At 42.9% G+C, this 22,295-nt stretch overlaps 1 protein-coding gene across 5 annotated transcripts in view; it reads right to left on the bottom strand.

Annotated features, from left to right (window-relative positions):
- LUZP1 (leucine zipper protein 1) overlaps positions 1-22,295 on the bottom strand; it is a 105,844-nt gene that overhangs the window by 82,827 nt on the left and 722 nt on the right. For 3 of the 5 annotated variants that reach the window (XR_009553702.1, XM_007528732.3, XM_060205519.1), the window contains exon 1: positions 14,940-15,030. The exons of 1 other annotated variant lie outside the window; for it this stretch is intronic. The gene's annotated coding sequence lies outside the window, so the exon portion shown is untranslated. Of the gene's footprint in view, positions 1-14,632; positions 14,871-14,939; positions 15,031-22,295 lie in introns of those variants that run through there. One more of the 5 variants, XM_060205518.1, reaches the window with a different exon arrangement.

The raw sequence follows: 22,295 nt of genomic DNA, 5'->3' as shown, positions 1-22,295 counted from the left end.
GTTATTTTTTTAATTGTTGTAGTTATTATTGTTAATGTTGTTGTTGTTGGATAGGACAGAGAGAAATGGAGAGAGGAAGGGAAGACAGAGAGAGGGGGAGAGAAAGACAAACACCTGCAGACCTGCTTCACCGCCTGTGAAGCGAATCCCCTGCAGGTGGGTAGCCGGGGGCTTGAATCAGGATCCTTACACCGGTCCTTGCATTTCACACCACCTGCGCTTAACCCGCTGTGCTAGCGCCCAATTCCCCATACATATATTAATTGCTAAGTAAGTTTACTGCTTTCAAATCTCTCCTTGGAAAACAAAAAGTTCCTTTCCCAAGGAGATAATACCACTAACAGAACAACTGAAATAACACCATCAGTAGAGCAACAGACTTTCATACCTGAAGCACTGGAGGTTCCTGCTACAATCCCCAGCATCACAAGCTAGAGCTGAGCAGTGCTCTGGTGAAGAAAAAGAAAAAAGTATGTGCACACACATAAATATTTTTGAAATATGACTGCTTTGTCAAACCTCCAAGCCTTAGAATCACTAGTCTATATTTCCCATTATGGCAGTTAGATATGGTCCATTACTGTTGTGAAACTGGTTTTTAAACTAGGTACCATCTCCCAAATGAAATTTTATTTTTTTATATTTATTTATTTTCCCTTTTGTTGCCCTATTTTGTTGTTGTTGTTGTAATTGTTGTTATTGATGCCATCGTTGTTAGATAGGAGAGAAATGGAGAGAGGAGGGGAAGAAAGAGAGGGGGAGAGAAAGAAAGATACCTGCAGACCAGCTTCATCACCTGTGAAGTGACTCCCCTGCAGGTGGGGAGCACGGGGCTCGAACCAGGACCCTTCTGTCAGTCCTTGCGTGTTGTGCCACGTGCACTTAACCCGCTGTACTACAGCTTGACTCCCCCAAATAAAATTTTAAATTGAGGTCCAGGAGGAGGCACAGTGCAGAAATCATTGGACTTTCAAGTATAAGATTCTAAATTCAATCCCCAGCATTGTATGTACCACAGTGATGCTCAGGCTTACTCTCATAAATCTTTGAAATTCTAAATCCCTAGGTTTGAGAGATTGGGCAGTGGCTACACAGAAGTCTTGGACATGAATGGTCCCAGGTTCAATCTCCAGCATCACCAATAGACACAACTGTGTGGTACTCTAATCAAATAATTAATGGAGTCAATATGATGAAAATTTTCTTAATAAGGGCTATATAGTACTTTTTTTGTTTGTTTCTTCCACACTAATTTTTAGTTTTGACATTAACTAGTCTTGGGTAAATATAAAACATAAACTAAAAAATATATATATAAACTGGAAAGTTCTCAGCTTTTAAATTAGATGTGAAACTAATTAAAAATGTAACTGAAGTCAGAGTTCCTTGCCTCTTCTCTACTTCTCTTCCCTAAAGATTCTCTGCACTCTTCTGAACTGCATTTAATAAACATCACCTAGCTTCCAGTATTTCTGCTCTAATCCCACTCCCTAGATCCTACTTCTTTCATAGTCTGTAATGTTCTCTTCAACTGCATCACTAATCACCCATCTGTGTTTCTATTACACTTCTTTAAGCTCCTAATAGTCTTTTTTTAATGTTTTTATTATTAATTTTCCCTTTTGTTGCCCTTGTTTTATTGTTGTTGTAGCTATTATTGTTGTTGATGATGCAGTCATTGTTGGATAAGACAGAGAGAAATCGAGAGAGGAAAGGAAGACAGAGAGAGGGAGAGAAAAATAGACACCTGCAGATCACTGCCTGTGAAGCAACTCCCCTAGCGGTGGGGAGTTGGAGCTCAAACTGGGATCCTTATGCCAGTCCTTGTGCTTCATGCCACATGCGCTTAACCCCACTGTGCTACTGCCGGACCCCTGATCCTAATAGTCTTTCCAAATAAGGGTAGCATAATCACCTATGCTCAAGTTCCTACTTTAGCATATGCTACAAAGAATATGATTTTATCAAATTATATTAAGATGGTCTCATTCTGTACTCCAGTATACTGTATCTTTTATGCAGAAAGCATAAAAACTCTCATTCCAGATGTACTCTTCCTATCCTAGGAAATATAAGATGTTTACCTTGTTTACAAAGCAGTAGTAATCTAAAATGCACAGCTTTTAAAATCACCATGTGTTCTAATTTAAACAGCATAAGTTTTTACTTGTTTTGGTCTTTGTTTTTTCATGAGAGGCAGAAGAGAGAGGTGACATTTTTTTTATCTTTATTATTTTTTGGACAGAGACAGCCAGAAATTGAGAGGAAGGGGGAGACAGGGAGACAGAGAGACACCTGCAGCCCTGCTTCACCACTTTTGAAGCTTTCCCCCTGCAGGTGGGGACCAGGGTCCTTGCGGACTGTAACATGCGCTCAACCAGGTGCACCACCACCTGGCCCCAGAGGTGACACTATTAACCAAAAGTTGGAGAGACTTACGAGAATAAATCAACAATGTAATGTTCTGGGATCAGGAAGTATCTTACCTGAGTGCATTGAGAGTTCACTGAACTTTACCATGCATGAGGACCTAGACTAAATTTCCCACCGCCATACAGGAGTACCATTCAGGAGGGAAACTTCGTAAGCTTTGGAGTGGTACTGTAGTGTCTGTTTCTCACTTTCTAAAAAAAAAAGGGGGGGTCCTTTAGGAGCAGTGGAATCATCTGTGCAAAGCTCTGGTGGCAAAAGGAAAAAAAAGCACTATAATGTTCAAAGACAAGTTCAGAAGTCAGCCAACCTAAGTTGGCATTCACCAGCTGTGCTGACTTTGGGCGAATTGATCTTGTAGCTTATGGATTTTTTCATCATCCTGTGGAGATAATAACAGTAACTACTTCAAAGGGTTACTGATAAGAAAATTAAATAAAGACATAAAAAGTACTTCAGTATAGTTGCTGGCACACTGTCAATAAGTGTTAAGTTTTATTAGTGCTCAATGACTAAGACTCCTTAGGACTTTTTCAACTTTAAAATTTAAAGGACCTACTTATACACTGATTTTAGTTACAAATCACTAAAATAGTCTAAATCAGATAAAGACCAGCAATTAATTTTCATATCTGTGATAAAGCTATTCCACAGTTTAAAGAACCAAAAATTAATTTCACTTATCTTGCTCAACATGTAACCTTTCTAATTAACTTGGAACTGAACAAAGTCAGAAATTTGCTTATGTTTAGAAATAGAAAAGAAATTGTCAGAAGGTGAATGATACCATTTTTCTATGTGAACTCTTTACACAAAGTTTTGGTGGGTCAAGAAAAATCCCTTCCATCTTGTAATTTTAGGTATAAACAAGTTAAAACTGACTCCCATACAGATTTTGCCCTCAGTAGATTAAAAATGTCATTTTTTAAAGATTGTATTTATTTATTCATAAGAAAGATAAGAGAGAGAGAACCAGATGTCACTCTGGTACATGTGCAGCTGGAGATTGAACTCAGGACCTTAGGCTTGAGCACAGTGCTTTATCCACTGTGCCACCTACCAGACCACAAAAAGAAAAAAATGCTGTTTCTAAAACTTTCTTTAAAAGACTAATTTTCAAAAGCTACAAATAAAATGTTGATATAAACAAGAGTTTTCTAGAATTTAGGTTTAATCAATATAGACATTAAGTTACATTCAAGAAATTTTTTAAATTTTATTTATGTGTTTTATGTAAGCATTTTTTATTGATTTATTTATCGAATATAGACAGAGATCCAGAGGGGAGGGGAGAAAGAGAGGGAAAATGACAGAGAAAGATACGTGCAGTACTGCTTTACCACTTGTAAAGCTTTCCTCCTGCAGGAGAGGGACAAGGGCTTGAACCCAGGTCCTTCCACACTATAACATATGTGCTCAACCAGGTATACCACTGCCTGGCCCCAGGATTTATTTTTTTTTATGTAAGGGTTTTATTTATTTAATTTCAAAATGAGTGGCCAGGGAAAAAGTTCAACTAAATACAGGACTTGCATGCCTGAGGCTCCTGGGTAAATCTATGGCAATGATAACCTGGCTTCTCTCCCTATCTCTTCCCCTCTCGTTTGAGTCACTCTATCTTATGTGAAGTAGATACATCAGAAGAAGAAAGAAAAGCAAAATGAGTGATATTATTCAACTCATCTTTCAAGGAAAGACTCTAGCAATGCCACTAAAGAGCAATTTTTTTTAAATCCTATTTGCAGGGTTCCCCAAAACAAGCCACACACACACATGTCTACAGCATTTAGAATTACATCTATTACAACCTATTGTTAAGAAAGTCACATTTTTTTGTTTGTTTTGTTGATATCAGGGTTATTAGTGGGGGTCTGCACTATAAATTCACTGCTCCCAGTGGCCATTTTTTCTTCCTTTCTTTCTGTTTCCTTTCTTTCTACTTTATTTGATGGGACTGAGAAAAACTGAGAGCGGAGAGGGAGATACAAGGGAAGAGAATAAGATAGACACCTACAGACCTGCTTCACTGCCCCGCCCCTGAAGTATCCCTCTGAAGGTGGAGAGAGGAAGTTCCAACTGGGGTGTGTGTCTTTGGTAATGTGTGCATTCAACCAGATATGCCACCATCACCACCTGGCCCCCCTCTATGTTGTTGTTTTATTGCCTCCAGGGTTAGAACAGAGAGAAATTGAGAGGGAAGGGGAAAATAGACACCTGCAGACCTGATCCCCCTGTAGGTGGGGGGTCAGAGTCTTGAACCAGGATCCTTAAGCCAGTCCTTGCACTTTGTACTATATGCACTTAACCTGGTGTGCCACTGCACGAGCCCCCACCCCCACTCTTCTATGTTTCTCTATTCAAAACTGTGTCATGACTTCTCCAATAATTCATTACTTTGTAGCCCAGGAGATGGTGCATTTGCAAGAACATTGGCCTTAAAGATGAAAGGTCCCAAGTTCTATCCTTTTATTTATGTTTAGTTATATTTATTTATTTATTTTGCCTTCAAGGTTATCACTGGAGCTCAGTGCCTGCATTACAAATCCACTGCTCCTGGAAGCCATCTTTTCCATTTGTTGTTGCTGCTGCTGCTATTGGATAGGACAGAGAGAAATTGAGAGAGGAAGGGAAGACAGAGGGGAAGAGAAGATAGACACCTGCAGACCTGCTTCACCACTTGTGAAGCAACGCCCCTGCAGGTGGGGAGCCAGGGGATCCAACCAGCATCCTTGTGCCTGTCTGTGCTTCGCACTATGTGCTCTTAACCAGGTACACAACCATCCTGCCCCCCGTTAAATTTTTTGTTAATCTCCAGGGTTATCGCTGGCCTTCAGTGCCTGCACTACAAATCCACTGCTCCTGGCGGCCATTTTTTCTAATTTTTATTGGGTAAGACAGAAATTGAGAGAGGAGGGTTAGACAGAAAGATAGACACCTGCACACCTGCTTCACCGCCTGTGAACCCTCCCCCTGCAGGTGAGGGGCGTGGGCTCGAACCCAGATCCCTGCGCAAGTCCTTGAGCTTCATACTATGTGTACTTAATGCACCACCGCCTGCCCGCCCTTTTATTTTATTAATCTACTGCTATGTGCAAAGTTTACTGAAAGGTATACTGGTTAACACAAACATTCTGAGCAAGAAGTTTATGATCAGATAAGGTAATTAAGATACAAATTAGGCAAATTAATCAAGAATATGAGGGCTATTAGCATTACAACCTGCCATATTTTTGAGAAACTAAGAAAAAACTTTGAAAGAATTGTTGCACATGAATGAGAGTTTCACATAACATACAGAAAAACAAGTCAGAGCAACACTCCAGGACATGGAGCCCAAGTAATCTAACCAGAAACCTTAGTCGTACGAGTGTGATGCTCTACCAGTTGACCTGTTTCCCTAGCCAAAGCAGAAAACTAAGAGATATTTTAATTCAAGTAGGTAGATAAGATACATGCTAAAATAACTTTTTCTTTTCTTTCCTTTTTTTTTGTTTTTTGCCCCAATGGTTATTGCTGAGGCTCAGTGCCTGCACTGCGAATCTACTGCTCCTGGAGGCTATTTTTTCTCCTTTGTTGCCCATCGTTGTTATTGTTATTGCATAGGACAGAGAGAAATTGAGAGAGGGTAAGACAGAAATATAGACACCTGCAGACCTGCTTCACCGCTTTTGTGAAGCAATCCCCCTGCAGGTGGAGAGCCGGGGATCCTTAGGCCAGTCACTGCGCTTTGTGCCATGTGTGCTTAACCCGATGCACTACCGCCTGGCCCCCTAAAATAACTTTCCAAGAACATGAGGTAGACTGTAAACTCGAGAGATTTCAAAGAAGGGGAATTGACGTGAGCCTTAAAAGATGGAACACAGGGAGTCGGGCAGTAGCTCTGCGGGTTAAGCGCAGGTGGCGCAAAGCACAAGGACCAGCACAAGGACCGGTGTAAGGATTCCAGTTCGAGCCCATGGCTCCCCACCTTTAGGGGAGTCGCTTTACAAGCAGTGAAGCAGGTCTGCAGGTGTCTGCCTTTCTCTCCCCCTCTCTGTCTTCCCCTCCTCTCTCCATTTCTCTCTGCCCTATTCAACAACATCAATAACAATAACTACAACAATAAAACAAGGGCAACAAAAAGGAATAAATAAATATTTTAAAAAAGATGGAGCACACTAAAGAGTTAAAACAGTAAGGGTTGAGCTGGAATTGGTATATTGCACCAAAGTAAGTCTTGGGAGAGGAGAGAGGGGAGAACGGGTTCAGGTCCTAGAACATAATAGCAGAGGGCTATCTAGTGAGGGCTGAATTGTTATGTAGAAAAGTGAGAAATGTTATACATGTACAAACCACTGTACTTTACTGTTGACTGTAAACCATTAATCCCCCAATAAAGAAATTAAAATTAACAAAAAAACAATAGTAAGGGACTGGGGAGACTGCATAATGGTTATGCAAAAAGACTTGCGATGCTACCACAATGCCAACCTGACTACCCCACCCCCACCCCCACCCCATCAATGACCTCACCAATGTACTCTGAAGCTCCACCTCTCCAGAGCCCTACCCAACTAGGGAAAGACAGAGACAGGCTGGGAGTATGGATCGACCTGTGAACGCCCATGTTCAGCAGAGAAGCAATTACAGAAGCCAGACTGTCCACCTTCCACACCCCATAATGACCCTGGGTCCCTGCTCCCAGAGAGACAAAGAACAGGAAAGCTTTCAAGGAAGGGGCTAGGATACGGAACACTGGTGGTGGGAACTGTGTGGAATTGTTTCCCTCTTATCTTATGGTCTTGTCGACATTTTTTATTTTATAAATAAATTAAAAAAGAAAAAAAAAAAAGACTTTCATGCCTAAGGCTCCAACCCCTAAGTCACAGCTGAGCACTTTCTCTGTATTTCTCTCATTAAAATCAAGTAAATAAATAAAATAATAATCCCCCTAGTAATGACCTAAAGCAGGAATTTACATTAAAAAGGTAAATAAGTACAACAGTAAGGGGCCAGGTGGTGACACACTGGCTAGAGTGCACACACATTACCATGCACAAGAACCCTAGTTCAAACCCATGGTCCCAACCTGCAGGAAACTTCACAAGCTGTGAGTGCTGCTGGTGTCTCTCATCTTCTTTCCCTCCGTGTGTGTGTGTGTGTGTGTGTGTGTGTGTGTGTGTGTGTGTAGACAGCTTACCAGAAGATAAGGATAATATGGGTAGAACACAGGACTTCAATGTGTGAGACCCTGGGCTTCAATTCAGTACCCACATGCCTGAGTAGAACAATGTTCTGATCTCTCACATAAAAAATAAATAAATCTTTTTAAAAAGAGAATAAAGGGGAGTTGGGCGGTAACGCAGCAGGTTAAGCGCACGTGGTACAAAGTGCAAGGACCAGCTTGAGGATCCCGGTTCAAGCCCCCAGCTCCCCACCTGCAGGGGAGTCGCTTCACAGGCAGTGAAGCATGTCTGCAGGTGTCTGTCTCTCTCCCCCTCTGTCTTCCCCTCTTCTCTCCATTTCTGTCCTATCCAACAATGACAACATCAATAACAACAGCAACAATAAAAACAAGGGTAACAAAAGGGAAAAAAATAAATATTAAAAAAACAGTTTTTTAAAAAAGAGAAAATACCTAAAATAGACCTACTAGCTTTTTCCCAAATGGAGACCCCGCAAATCTTCATCTGCAATATTCTTGCCTTTAGGTTCATGTTTATTCAACAACTTGTTCTGCTTTATATCTTAACTCTTTTTCAGCCACCAGGTTCCAGATGCTACCATTATAGCAGTCGGACTTCCCTGGGCAGACAACCCCACCAATGTGTCCTGGAATCCCACCTCCCCAGACCCCTGCCCCACTAGGGAAAGAGAGAGACAGGCTGGGAGTATGAATTGATATGCTAACACCCATGTTCAGTGGAGAAGCAATTACAGAAGTCAGACCTCCCACTTTCTGTACCCCATAATGACCCTGGGTCCAAACTCTCAGAGGGATAAAGAATAGGAAAACTTTCAAGGGAGGGGATGGGGTACGGAGTTCTGGTAGTGGGAAATGTGTGGAGTTGTGCCTCTCTTATCCTATGGTCTTGTCAATATTTCCATTTTATAAATAAAAATTGCTAAAAAAAAAAAAAAAAAGAATAAGAATAAAAGATAATAGAATGGCACTGAAGGTGGTCATTAAGTATTTATTAAATACTCACTACATGTTAGGCATTGTGATAGATACCTAGTATGAGTGCCCTGTTCTTGTGGAGTTTAGTGGGAAAGATAATAATTGTCCAAGCAATTATAAATTGTAACAGGTGCTATAAAGGGTGGCAACAGAAAACAGTAATAGGGAATAGCGGAAAGAACTAGCAAGACAAGATAAGTAAGTATCTCTGATACTTAAACAGAAACTAAGGCTTAAAGTAGGCAGCAAGGCAAAATAGGGAAAAGAATGACACATATAAAGGATCCTAAAGTACTAAAAGAAATTAATTGAGGGCTGGGCAGTAGTGCAGCAGGTTAAGCGCACACAGTACAAAGTGCAAGGACCCTGGCTCGAGACCCCGGCTCCCCACCTGCAAGGGGTCACTTCATAAGTAGTGAAACAGGTCTACAGGTGTCTATCTTTCCTCCCCCTCTCTGTCTTCCTCTCTTCTCTCAATTTTTCTCTGTCCTATTCAACAACAAAAATGGGAAAAGTGGCTGTCAGGAGGAGTGGATTCAAGTTCAGGCACAGCACTGAGCCCCAGTGATAATCCTTGAGGGGAAGGAAGGAAGAAAGGAAGGAAGGAAGGAAGGAAGGAAGGAAGGAAGGAAGGAAGGAAGGAAGGAAGGAGGGAAGGAGGGAAGAAGGGAGGGAGGGAGGGAGGGAGGGATGGATGGATGGATGGATGGATGGATGGATGGATGGAAGGAAGAAGGAAGAAGGGAGGGAGGAAGGAATTTTAAAATAAAGAATCTAGTGAGGGAGTCAGGCGGTAGCGCAGCAAGTTAAGTGCACATGGCGCAAAGCCCAAGGACCCAGTTCGAGCCTGGTGAAGTAGGTCTGCAGGTGTCTGTCTGTCTTTTCTCCTGTCTTCCCCTCCTCTCTCCATTTCTCTATGTCCTATCCAACAACGAGGACATCAATAACAACAACAAGGGCAACAGAAAGGGAGTAAGTAACTATTTAAAAAAAAAGAATCTAGTGAAACTGAAACTTAATGGGCAATGACACTGAATGAACTTAAGATAAAACTGTAAAAGCAGGAGGCAGGTTATAAAAGGCTTTATATACCAGGATAAAGAATTTGACTCTTGCCCTATACATAAAGCCCTAAATTAAAGCCCTTGTACCAGGGGCCAGGCAGTGGCATTACCTAGCCTAGCACACACGGTACTCTGCATAAGGAGATTCAAGACCCTGGTCTCCACCTACAAGAGGCGAAATAATGCTGCAGGCATCTCTCTTTCATTCTCCCTCTTTATTTATTTTAATGAAAGAGAGATACCAAGAGAAAGATACAGAGAGAGAAACTAGAGCACTGCTCAGCTCTAATTTATGGTGGTGCTGGGATTTGAACCAGGGACCTCAGAGCCTCAGGCATTAAAGTCTTTTTGCATAACCATGATGCTGTCTCCCCAACTTTCAAAATCTTTCTCTATCATCTGATTCCCTCTTGATTTCTTTTCCTATCAATAAATAAAGTATTAAAAAAAAAAACCTGAACCACACAGGAATACCACACAGTTGGTAAAACCCCACAGTTGGTAAAGTGCTGCTCTGTTATCTCTCCCTTTTTGTGTCTGGAATAAAGAATGAACAAACAGGCCAAAGAAGAGAGGACTCATACATGTATGAGGGCCCAGAATCACACACAAGTTTGTTTGTTGGGGGTGATACTGTAGTAAACTGCATGCCCTGCAGTACCACTATGTACTTCACCAGAAAAGGCAAAAGCAAATAGAATAGTATAAATAGCAGAGTGGTGCTCTGGTGTCTCTCAAAAGAAAGAAAGAAAGAAAGAAAGAAAGAAAGAAAGAAAGAAAGAAAGAAAGAAAGAAAGAAAGAAAGAAAGAAAGAAAGAAAGAAAAAGGGTTTGCACAGGCCAGTAAAACATAAAATAGCTTGGGAGCTGGGCAGTAGCGCAGTGGGTTAAGTACACATAGTGCAAAGCGCAAGGACTCGCTTAAGGATCCCGGTTCGAAACCCCAGTTCCCCACCTGCCAGGGTAGCTTCACAAGTGGTGAAGCAGGTCTGCAGGTATCTTTCTCTCCTCCTCTCTGTATTCCCCTCCTCTCTCGATTTCTCTCTGTCCTATCTAACAACAGCTATGACAATAACAACAATAACAACAAGGGCAACAAAATGGGAAAAATGACCTCCAGGAGCAGTGGATTCATAGTGCAGGCACCGAGCCCCAGTGACAACCCTGGAGGCAAATATATATATATATATATATATATATATATATATATATATATATATATATATTTACTTGGGTGGCCCTGGAGGTAGCACAGTGAATAAAGGACTGGACTCTCAATAATGAGGTCCTGAGTTCAATCCCTGACAGCACATGTACCAGAGTGATGCATGGCTCTTTCTCTCTCTTTCTCATTAATAGTAAACAAAATCTTTAAAATAAATAAAATAGTTCACTTGAATAATGTGCTGCTTTGTCATGTGTGCAACCCAGCACACTGGAGGAAGATTTGGTGCTGGAGGGAGGGGGGGGAGAGACTGTGTCTGTCTCATTAGATCTAAAAAAGTCATTCTGGAATGAACCCTCAATGAAAAAAAATGGGTTCTGCATCATCAGGACAGATTCAGTTGACTTAAGGAATCACGGCAAGGAAAACGTATTCTTATGTTGTCCAGAAGACACAATTTTTACCAAATATGTTCCATTTGGGAATATTAGCTTAAAACAAGTTAATAGATAAGCACTAAGGATATTCTGTCACAGGTGGAAAAGCAAGACCTTCAATCATTTATAGCATCTCCACCCTTTAAAGTTATTTGAACAAACATAATGAATACAGTACTTCTTACAGCCAAAGATATTAAGTTTCAAGTTTCAGGGGCTGAATTCATTTCAAAAAGGAAGCAAAAGTAAAAGTTCAATTTGTTCATTAATCTTTGGATAGTTTTCTTTCCACACAATGTATCCTGTTCTACCTTTTGAATTTATCTTTCCCCTGACCTGACAACTGTTCTCTTACCCATCTTACTCTTCTTTGGCACTTCACCATCAAATATGCAAGATTTCCCTAATTGCTGTGAAACTTCTACACTCAAACTCTAGTATTCTCTTGATCTCATCAATATTGAATCTGATAGAAGTATCATAACATACTCAAGGAACATTGATAATGAATTCCTAAAACATAACAAAGTTTAAAGGGATAAAATTAGACTGTATACATTTACCAAAGTCCTTAAAACTGTATTCTTAAAATTTGAATTTTATTACATGTAAACTGTACCTTAAAACTGATTGACTATCTGGCCTTTATCTGTATATAGTATATACTTCATTCTCAGCAGACTCAGTCCCCAAAAGTTATGTTAGATGAAGTTTCTGATGGTGAATGTCACCATATTGATGAACTTTATAGAGGAAGACCCACTAGTTATCCATAATCTTTCACTAAATATATGAAATGCATTACTGTCCAAGTATTTTATATATTTGGTACTTTATATACAAATATAAATACAAATCCTTTCATAATAAAAAAGAAAGCATCTATTGGCACAGGCTATACCACTACTATAAACTTTTAATTTTATTAATTTATCTGTTTATTTATGGAGGATAGAGACAGAAAATGAGAGGGGTGGGAGAGATGGGAAGGAAAAACACCTACAGTACTGCTTCACCACTTATGAAACTCCCTATACACACACACTCACTCACTCACTCACTCACTCACAGGTGAGGCCCAGGTGCTTGAATCCTAGGTCCTTTCTTACATATGGTAACATGTTCACTCTACTGAGTGTGTATGTATCAAAACATACTAATAGGGGCCAGGTGGTGGCTCACCTGGTTGAGCGCACATGTTACAATGCACAAGGACCCAGGTTTGAACCCCCGGTCCCCAGCTGCAGGGGGGAAGCTTCACAAGTGGTGAGGCAGTGCTGCAGGTGTCTCTCTGTCTCTCTCCCTCTCTATCACCCCCTTCCCTTTCAATTTCTGACTGTCTCTATCCAACAAAGTTTTTTTAAAAAAATTTAAAACAAACAAGCAGAAAAAAAAACATACTGATGACATTGCTGGAAGAAGAAATTCCATTAAACTCAATGATATATTATTCTAGGGACCAAAGTAAGGCAGGCCTTGACCAAGTCAAAAGCCTGAAAATGAGGCCCCTGAATTAAAATACAGCATGCAGAGTGAAGACAACCAAGAGACTTGGATTTGAATTCCAGCTCCACTTCTTACTATTTGTATATGTAAAATAGGGATAGTTACTTTAGTTTGTTCATCTGTGAAACAGGGATGCCAACCATACCCCCACAAAGCATTGTTGGGAAGATGACATGAGTTATACACCAGCTAGCAAGATCACTGGGGACTCAATAGGCAACTCAACCATGTTAGTTCTCTTTCTTGTCTTCTTTAACAATAAGCAGAGACCTAATGCCTAGGGTGATTCACAATGCACATTAGTAATGGCAGGTCAACAATGAACCTGGATACCCGCTGCCACTGTTCATGCTTTAACCAATTCCCAACATACCACACTCTTTGCAGTTTTTCTATTTTTAGAAAAATGGTTTAATTTTAGAAACCTGGAAAATTCTTCTGAGTAAATTGAGCAAAACCTTAATTTGCCCCCAAGGGGAATTCTGAGCAAAATAATTATTTCTGACCAGAAAAGAATTTTCTTATGAGGGTTACTCAATTTAACCACATGAATGTCACCAAAGCTGTGCACAAAACGGCAGAAAAGCCATCTGGAACATGGTGCACACTTTCTCCTTTGGAAACTATCCTCCTAAAATCCAAAGCCCTTCTCCCTAAAGGGGGCAGTAAAATCTTACTAGGTGATCTGCATTTCCAGGGCTGACACAAGTCCAGCTTTTTCTAGGACCAGAACTGCAGCAATTTGTAAAATGCCCTAAACCAGTCCCCAGAAGGCAAGGAGATTGAGAGAGTATTTCTCCCTGGATCAGATAAAACAGAACCATCAGGAGCTTGGGGGGGGGGGGATTTTTCCCAAGGTCATTCAAGTTAGTAAGAAGGGACAGAGAATCCGCAAGCCGTCTTGGGGTTTCTGAAGGTCATACAACGGAAATGTTGGGGGTTTTGTTCTCGGACTTTTTTCCGGGGCGGGGGGTGCCTATCCGTCTCCCCCTCCTCCCCCCAAGTGTGAGCACTGGTCTCGGCATTTCCGAAACAAGCCGCAACAAGCTCTGCAGTGTTAGGAAAGGGGCTGACGCGATGAAGAAACGATGCTCCAGTGCAACACGGTCTTTTTCTCTGTCCGCAGAGCTTCTAGAAGCTAAGGTGATTCGGAAAAGCCGCGAACAGCTCGGAGAGGGCGCTCCTCCCGGTTCCGAAACCCCGGCCCAGCCGCTGGGGGACGCCAGGACCCCAGGAGCGAGGAGCCCGCCCCGCGCGGCGCAGACCCCGCGCTGGATTCCTGCGCTCCGGGCGGCCATGGCTCCGAGCGGGCGGGGTGGCGCTGCGGAAAGTTCCCCGCGCGGCGGCGGGGGCAGCCCAGCCCAGCTCGCGCGCCGCGTCCCCCTGCAGATTCCACCATTAATTAAGTCTTCTGGACTGTCTACTGGCAACTTAAACAAAGCGAATGCCTCGAATTCCTTCCCGGCCCAGCGGTCTGGTTACGAGGTTAGCATCGCCCGGGCCGCGGGCTGGCGCAGCGAGCAGACAGCCGCAGCGGGACCCCTCCCCTCCCGGCCCGGCCCGGCCCGGCCCGGCCCGCCCCCGCAGGAGGGACCCGCTGCCCGGCCCGCACGCTGGCCCCGAAGCTCTCAAACTTCCCTCCTCCTCTTCCACCTCCCCTTCCTCCTCCTCAGAGCTCCCGGCTCTTCCTGTAAGATCACTTCCTTCCTCCCCGGGTGCCCGCGGGCCCCGCGCAGCCCCCCGCGCCCGGCAGCGCCAACTCCCGCCCGCGGACCCTCAACCCCAAAGCCGGTCCTGAAACTCTCAGCCCGGCCCGAAAGTGTCCCCCTCAGCTCTCCGTCCACAACGTTTCTCCTCAGAGTCTCACTCACATCCAGAAGTCTTCCCAGAACCTTCTTCCCTCCCCCTCCGAGAGAAAAACCTCCAACTCCAAGAAAACTCCCCAGGTCTCGCTTCTCCGCGGGCTCCGCGCCCGGGCTCTGCCCTCCAAGGTCCGCCCAGACTCAACTCCACACAGCCCTGCCCCCAGACTCTGGGCTGCGCCCGCGGTGCTACTCCGTCCCCGAGTGCTCCGACTCCCCTCGGGGCAGGCCGCCTCTCTGGCCACCCTCTTCGCTCCCGCCTGCCTGCCCGGCCTCCCGCGCCGCGACTCCACCGCCTCCCCTTTACCTCCTTTACCTCCGCGGCTGCGGCCCGCGCTCGCGACCGTAGCTGAGTCCTGCGCTCCGCTCTCAGCTGCCGGCGCCTCCTCCGGTTCCCCGAGACTGACAATGAGGGGCGGGGCTGCGTTGTGACGTCAGTGTTGTGGGCGGGGTCTGAAGATAGGGGCGTTGTTTCCGGCAGGCCCCGCCCCGCTGTCCCCCCTTTTCCCTTACAGCCAAGGTTTTTTCCCCCTTTTTTTTTGTTGCCCCCTTTTTTATTGTTGTTGTAGTACAGCCAAGTTTTTATTGTCTTTCTAGCTAGGTTCCCAGAGCTAAAGTGGAGTATCAAAACGGAAAACAAGACGGTCTGCTTTCAACTAAATATTCTGCTCTCAACAGTCACCCTCAAGGGTCTTATGAAGATTAAATGAGATAAATGTTTTACCCAGGGCCTGGAATAGAGTGATCGTTCAACAAATACTGACTCTACACCACAGCAATTAAGAAAAAGGAACGAAAAAAGGAAAAGGAACGAAGCTTGGTCTCAACAGGCATGGATTCCAGTCCCCAGCCCAGCTATTAATTCATTGTGTGATCCTAAACAAGTTCCTGCTCACCAATGGTCCTCATTTTCACCTGTAAAGTGGGAGGGGAGGCCAGCAAGACAGGAGATAGATTTCCTGAGAGATCTTTGCCATGCTCATGACCCAGGTCTGAGATCTTAGTACACCACAGAGTATTATAACATTGAAAGATGTTCTGGTGCTGTGGTATTTATCTCAATCTGAAAAACTCACTCTGAAGAGTTAAAGTGCTAGTGACAACCAAAAATAAAGTTTTTAATTAATTAAAAGAGGAACAGGCAATGACAAGATTATCTCAAAAGCCCTTCTAGCACCAATAACTCCATGGCATATATCCTGTAGGCCCATAATGTGCAGAGTGCTGAGTGCCCAAAGAAGTAGAAAGAGGTGCCTTTGAAGGGAACCCAAAACCCACACCCAACACAATACAGGACAGAACCAGAAACTCTCCTGGGCAGATGCCCTCCCACATACTGGCACAGAACTACATTCACAAGCCAGGACACAGATGCACTAAGAGCTGCTTCCTTTCTGACTGTAGCAGCTTAGCTGGTCTCTTGAAACAACTCTTGTGTAAGCTCCTTATTGCCTATAGAATAAAGGCCAAAGCCCTGTTCTGGTCTGATCTCTTCCTACATTTACACACACACACACACACACACACACACACACACACACACACACACACTGTGAAGTCTATCCAAACTTCCCTTAGCACACCCACTACTTTCCCACATCTACCCCTTTATTCATTTTCTGTGTAAGTACCATGTGCTAACCGATTGCACCACCGGAGCTCATTTTCTTTACTCATTTTCTTCCCTTGCTATCTCACAATTTACAAATTCTAGTCCCCTACCCCACCCCACCCTATCGCCAGCAAGAAGTCTATTCTCCCTGTTCTGAATACTCACAGAGTTATGTTTAATTGTCTTGTGGTCATGAGTACATTTTAATTTGTATGAAATTTACCTCCCATTTGTTTGTTAGCACTTTCTCATTTCCTTGAGCTTAGGTTCTGATGTCAGATAGTCCTGGAATCATATACCTGTGTTCTGGTCCATATTCTTTTTGAGTCTCACCTCATCTATAAAATGCAGATATTAGCATAGTCTTAAATATTTTAAAGTAACATAGGGACTGGGGAGGTGGCTCAGCAATGGAAGACATGCCATATACATGTGAGGCCAGGGTTTGATCTTGACCACTAGATGAGAGCAACAGAGACCAAAAAAAAAGTTGTGGAGTAATAGGAGGTACCATAGGAGCACCATGATGGGCAACACCAGTGGAACTCCATAGATAGAATGTGGTATTTCTTTTTTTTTTTTAATATTTATTTATTTCCCTTTTGTTGTCCTTGTTTTTATTGTTGTTGTAGTTATTATTGTTGTTGATGTCGACATTGTTGGATAGGACAGAGAGAAATGGATAGAGGAGGGGAAAACAGAGGGGGGAGAGAAAGATAGACACCTGCATACCTCCTTGACCACCTGTGAAGCAACTCCCCTGCAGGTGGGGAGCCAGGGGCTCAAACTGGGATCCTCACTCCAGTCTTTGTGCTTTGTGTCACGTGGGCTTAACCTGCTGTGCTACCACCAGACTCCCAGAATGTGGTATTTCTTACTCTCCCTTTCTCTCTCCCTCTCCCTCTCTCATCTTTCTCCCTCCCTCTCTCTTCCTCTTCCTCTTCTCTCTCCTTTTTCCTCTTCTCCCTTTCTCTCCCTCTCCCTCACTCTCTCATCACTCAGAATACAGAATGAAAAAAATATTGAACTAAGAGGAGACTCAACAGTAGAACACATGCATGCATGAAGCCCTGTGTTTCAGGATCCCCATTAAAATTAATTAAATGAAAATTACATGAGACACTTGTGGAAAATGACAGGCACAGAGCTCTGCAAAGTAGATGTCAATCTTTTTTTATCAGTATCATTATTATCACCAATACTATTTCCAGCTCCTAATGCTACATCGCACTTTTAGTGGTAGCCTACTCAATCATTTCATATAGGAAATCATTTCACAGCAGAAGACTTAAGGTCCTATGAGGGAAAGAGATTCAGAGACTTAATGAAAGCAACCTGCAAAACATTGCCATTGGAACACTTTGCAGAGCCCAAGTGATTCTGCAGAGTCACATCAAATGCCCTGGGCATCTCTGTCACTGGGCAGCCCTCCAAGTTGGGGATAACTGAAAATTCTCTGCAGCAGAGTTGACCTGCTTCTTCCTCATGTGTTTCTCCTCTCACTTCCCTTTTAGAGAGATGGATCTGTGTTAAACTGTCCTTGGCGACTCTGCTGTACTGTAGGAGAACTGCAGCAAAACACTGGGTGTTTCCAGGGTGCTTAGACTGTGGGAAGAAAGAAAGGGTTGGAGGATTCTGATTAATATCCTGTGCTGCAGACAGGCAAATATCAGTCCTGAAATGCTTGGGCTGGTCCACAAGGTTCCCTAACATAGTTTGCCTTATTTTTAGGATAGATTAAAAATGAGCATGACCACAGGATTACTACAGGCAAAGAAAGTGTTCCTCCTACAAGCTTGATGGTGGTTCCAAGAACTGCAAACCCTTAGAAAAGGAAACCCAGGACACATAGGAGAGGTTCTGAAAGGAACTCTTTTCTTGAAAGGACCCAGGAAATACCCTATCAACTACTTATTCATTCAGTTACAGGAAAAGTTTGGACACAGAATAAGATCTAGCTTTAAATCCCAACTCCACCACATACCCACATCCCAATTGTGTGATCTAGGATTTTTAGAGTTCTGCACCTCAGTTTCTCATGTAAAAAAAAATGGGGATAACATATATACTTATATCATACTTATATCATAAAGTAGCTGTGAGGAATAAATAAAATTCATCAAGGAAAAATTGTTTAGCTCAAAAATTGGCTAGAATTTGATGGCAGCTGGTACTATTTCAACATTCCTCCTGTGCGCTGGCCTCTGGGCTGGCCTCTGGGCTGGCAGTAGGGATAATTGGTTCCGACCTCAAGTCAAGAACCTCTCTCTGTTGAGGGGGCTGGGTGGTGGCCACCTGGTGTGTGAACACATTACAGTTCAAGCTGGACCCTAGTTCAAGCTGGTGCCCCAACTGCAGGAGGAATCTTCACGACTGGTGAAGCACGTGTCTTTGTCTCTCTTCCTCTCTATCAACCCCCAATTTCTTCCCAATTTCTCTCTCTTTATCCAAAATAAACAAATATATTTTTAAATAATCTCTGATGATAAAAGAAATGGAATAGATTTTCATGAAAAGGCAAGAAATAATATCTATTGGGTATTGTTAAATGAAAAGAGTAAGTGCCATAACTGGGGAAATAGTTCAACTGGTAGAACACTGAACTTACATGTCTTGAGGTTCCCAGTTCAATCCCCAGTGCCACCTGCAGAGTGATGCTCTGGCCTCCCTCCTCCTCCCTCTTGTATGTGATAAATAAAATAAATCTTTTGTTTCTCTCTTTTTTTTTCTCTCTCTCTCTCTTACTATAGCTGAACCTTCCAAAAAAGACTTTACTCAATGCTAGGAGGAAGAAAAGGAATGGAAACACAGTTATGGGCAAGAGAAATAGCTCACTTAGATAGTGTGCTACTTTGTCATATGCACAATGCAGGTTCAAGCCTGTCCCCCATCCTATTGAAGGAAGATTTGGGGCTGTGATCTCTTTCACTCTCTCTCCTTGCCTCTATATAAAACAAAACAAAGCAAAGTTACAGTTACAAAGCACATCAGCAATGGGCCTCTGAACAATATTGAACCATTCTTTCTATAGCATTTTTCTTTTATTTTTTTAAATTTTTATATTTATTTATATTTATTTTTCCCTTTTTGTTGCCCTTGTTGTTTTCTATTGTTGTTGTAGTTAGTATTGTTGTTGATGTCGGCATTGTTAGATAGGACAGAGAGAAATGGAGAGAGGAGGGGAAGGTAGAGGGGGAGAGAAAGATAGACACCTGCAGACCTGCTTCACCGCCTGTGAAGCAACTCCCCTGCAGGGACCGGGATCCTTACGTTGGTCCTTCCACTTTGTGCCCGTGCGCTTAACCCACTGCGCTACCACCAACTCCCTCTATAGCATTTTCCTACAGTATTCTGCTATAGAAAGTTCCACAGGTTCCACCTCATTCGTGATGTGCCTTGGTAGGTAGAAGTGGAGGAGGATAGCCCCTGACTAGACAATTTCCACACACTTATCTGCATTTGAACTTTCATTTTCTTTTTTATTTTACTTTTTTAAAGACTTTATTTATTTATTAATGAGAAAGATAGGAGGAGAGAGAAAAAGAACCAGATATCACTCTGGTACATGTGCCACTGGGGGTTGAACTTGGGACCTCATGCTTGAGAATCCAATGCTTTACCCACTACATCACCTCCCAGACCACTTCTTTTCATTACTTTATTTATTTATTTACCTCTGGGGTTATTTCTGGGGCTTGATGCCTGCACCATGAATCCACTGCTCCTGGAGGCTATCCCCTCACCCCTTTGTTGCCCTTGTTGTTTTTATTATATTTATTTATTTGTTGAATACAGACAGCCAGAAATTGAGAGGGAAGGTGGTGGTAGAGAAGGGAGAGAGAGACAGAGAAACATCTGCAGCACAGCTTCACCACTCACAGAGCTTTGCCCCTGCAGGTGGGGACTAGGACTTTGAACCCAGGTCCTTGAGCAGTGGAACATGTGCACTAAACCAGGTGCACCACCACCTGGATCCTCTGTATTTGAACTTTCAATGCTATATCCAAAAGCAAAACTCCTAATAGAACTCCCAGGAACCAAGGTAAAAACAATAGGAGAGACTTTTAAACAGTAAGGCTTTTTTGTTTTGTTTTGTTTTGTTTTTATTGCTCCCTCTTCTGTACCCCTCCTCCACCACCTAAAGAATAACAATATGTCAGCTCTTCTCTCTGCTATGCCTAAACTTGCACTTTCATTTTCTTCCTTGCTATAATTTAATTTTTTTTACAAGGAGCATATATTACTTGGTCATCAGAAAAACAGGCAATAAAGATATACATAAAAAGAAAAGTAACCAATCCATGTTTGGCTCACATTTGTTGGTTTGTTAACAATAATTTATAACAGTGTGATTGAGGACAGGGCAAAGTCTTACAGGTATTAAGAGAGGAGGGAATGGATGGTGGTTCGTTCACCCAGTAAAGCACATACATTACTGTGTAAGGACCTGGGTTCAAAGCTCTGGTCCTCACCTGCTGGGTAGAAGCTTCAAGAGCCCTGGAGAAGTGCTGCAGGTTTCTCTCTCTCTCTCTCTTTTTCTGTCTTCCCTCCCAGCTCTATCCCTTAATCTCTTTTTTTAAATATTAATTTATTCCCTTTTGTTGCCCTTTTTATTGTTGTAGTTATTGTTGTTGTTATTGATGTCATCATTGTTGGATAGGACAGAGAGCAATGGAGAGAGGAGGGGAAGACAGAGAGGGGAAGAGAAAGATAGACACCTGCAGACCTGCTTCATCGCCTGTGAAGCAACTGCCTTGCAAATGGGGAGCTGGGGGCTCGAACCGAGATCCTTATGCTGGTCCTTGCCCTTGTGCCACCTGCGCTTAACCCACTGCACTACCGCCCGACTCCCTCAACCTCTATTTTTAAAATGTTTGCTAGAATGGTGAAATTGTACAAGAACCAAGCCCCAGCTATAACTGATGACAAAAACAAACAGAACTTAGAGTGGAAAGATATTAATTGAATTGCACTCTATTTCACCTATTGTCCCCCAAATAACATGAATTTTCGTATTTCAGGTCATTCACCAAGACATGGACTTCATTCATTCAAGAACACTTTACTAAAAAAAAAAAAAAAAAAAAAAAAGGGAGAAAGAAAGAAAGAAAAGGAAAGAAAAAGCATCACATTTGTAGTGCTGGCACCAAGATTCAGCAATAAGCCTGAAGACAAAAATAAAACAAAACAAACAAACAAACAAAACAAGCCCAATTATAGAAAAAACTATGAACTGAATTCCAAAGCAAATGAACTTAGGCAGCCATTATCACCAAGGTGGCCTTGGGCAACTCACTGAACTCTATTCAATTTCTCTTCTCTGCAAGGTAATAAAGGTATGCCTGGGTACTGTGCTTATATTAAGCACTTTGTAAGTTCAACTACAACACAAATATAAGCTGTTATGTCAACTCTTTGGGGACAGAGTCTCTCTGGTCTTTAGTTCTCTTGGCACTTTCCTAATTAATGTTTATCCCTATTAATGCATTTAGGACAGTGTTCCTTGTGCAAATTGCATTATCTCTTCCTCCTACCTGAAACCTCTTCAAGGACAGGAAAACTGTCCATCCACTTTTTTTTTTTTGTCATCATGAGAGGCTTCACCACTCTAGACCAACTGTTTCACACACACACACACACACACACACACACACACACACACACACACACACACACGAAGAAAAACGCAACATACAACACACTACACACAGCATCAAGATGTTCTCAGACCTTCTGGGATGGGTGGCTGGAATCAGTAACCCCCAAATTCAGAATGCCTTGTTTTTGAGTTTCTACAAGAACAGGAACCCCCTGGATTCCTGACTTAAGGCACCTTCTCTAGAGTCAAAGAGACACGGTGGAATTCTGGCTTTGCTTGCAGTAAGCTCGCGGTGACCTTGGAACACTCACCTACAAACCCTCCGGCCTCGGCATCTCACCTCCCGAAAGAGAGACCTGGTCACCTCTCCCTACCCAGCCCAGGCCCAGCGGCGTGGGCTCCTTGCAGGGCAGGGCGCTGTCGCCTGCAGGACGCAGCCTCTCTTGTCTCCCGCAGCCCCA

The sequence above is a fragment of the Erinaceus europaeus genome, chromosome 13, assembly GCF_950295315.1.
Source record: "Erinaceus europaeus chromosome 13, mEriEur2.1, whole genome shotgun sequence".
NCBI classification, from domain to species: Eukaryota; Metazoa; Chordata; class Mammalia; order Eulipotyphla; family Erinaceidae; genus Erinaceus; species Erinaceus europaeus.
The sequence above is the reverse complement of the archived record's forward strand: the minus strand, read 5'-3'. Positions and strand labels throughout refer to the sequence as shown.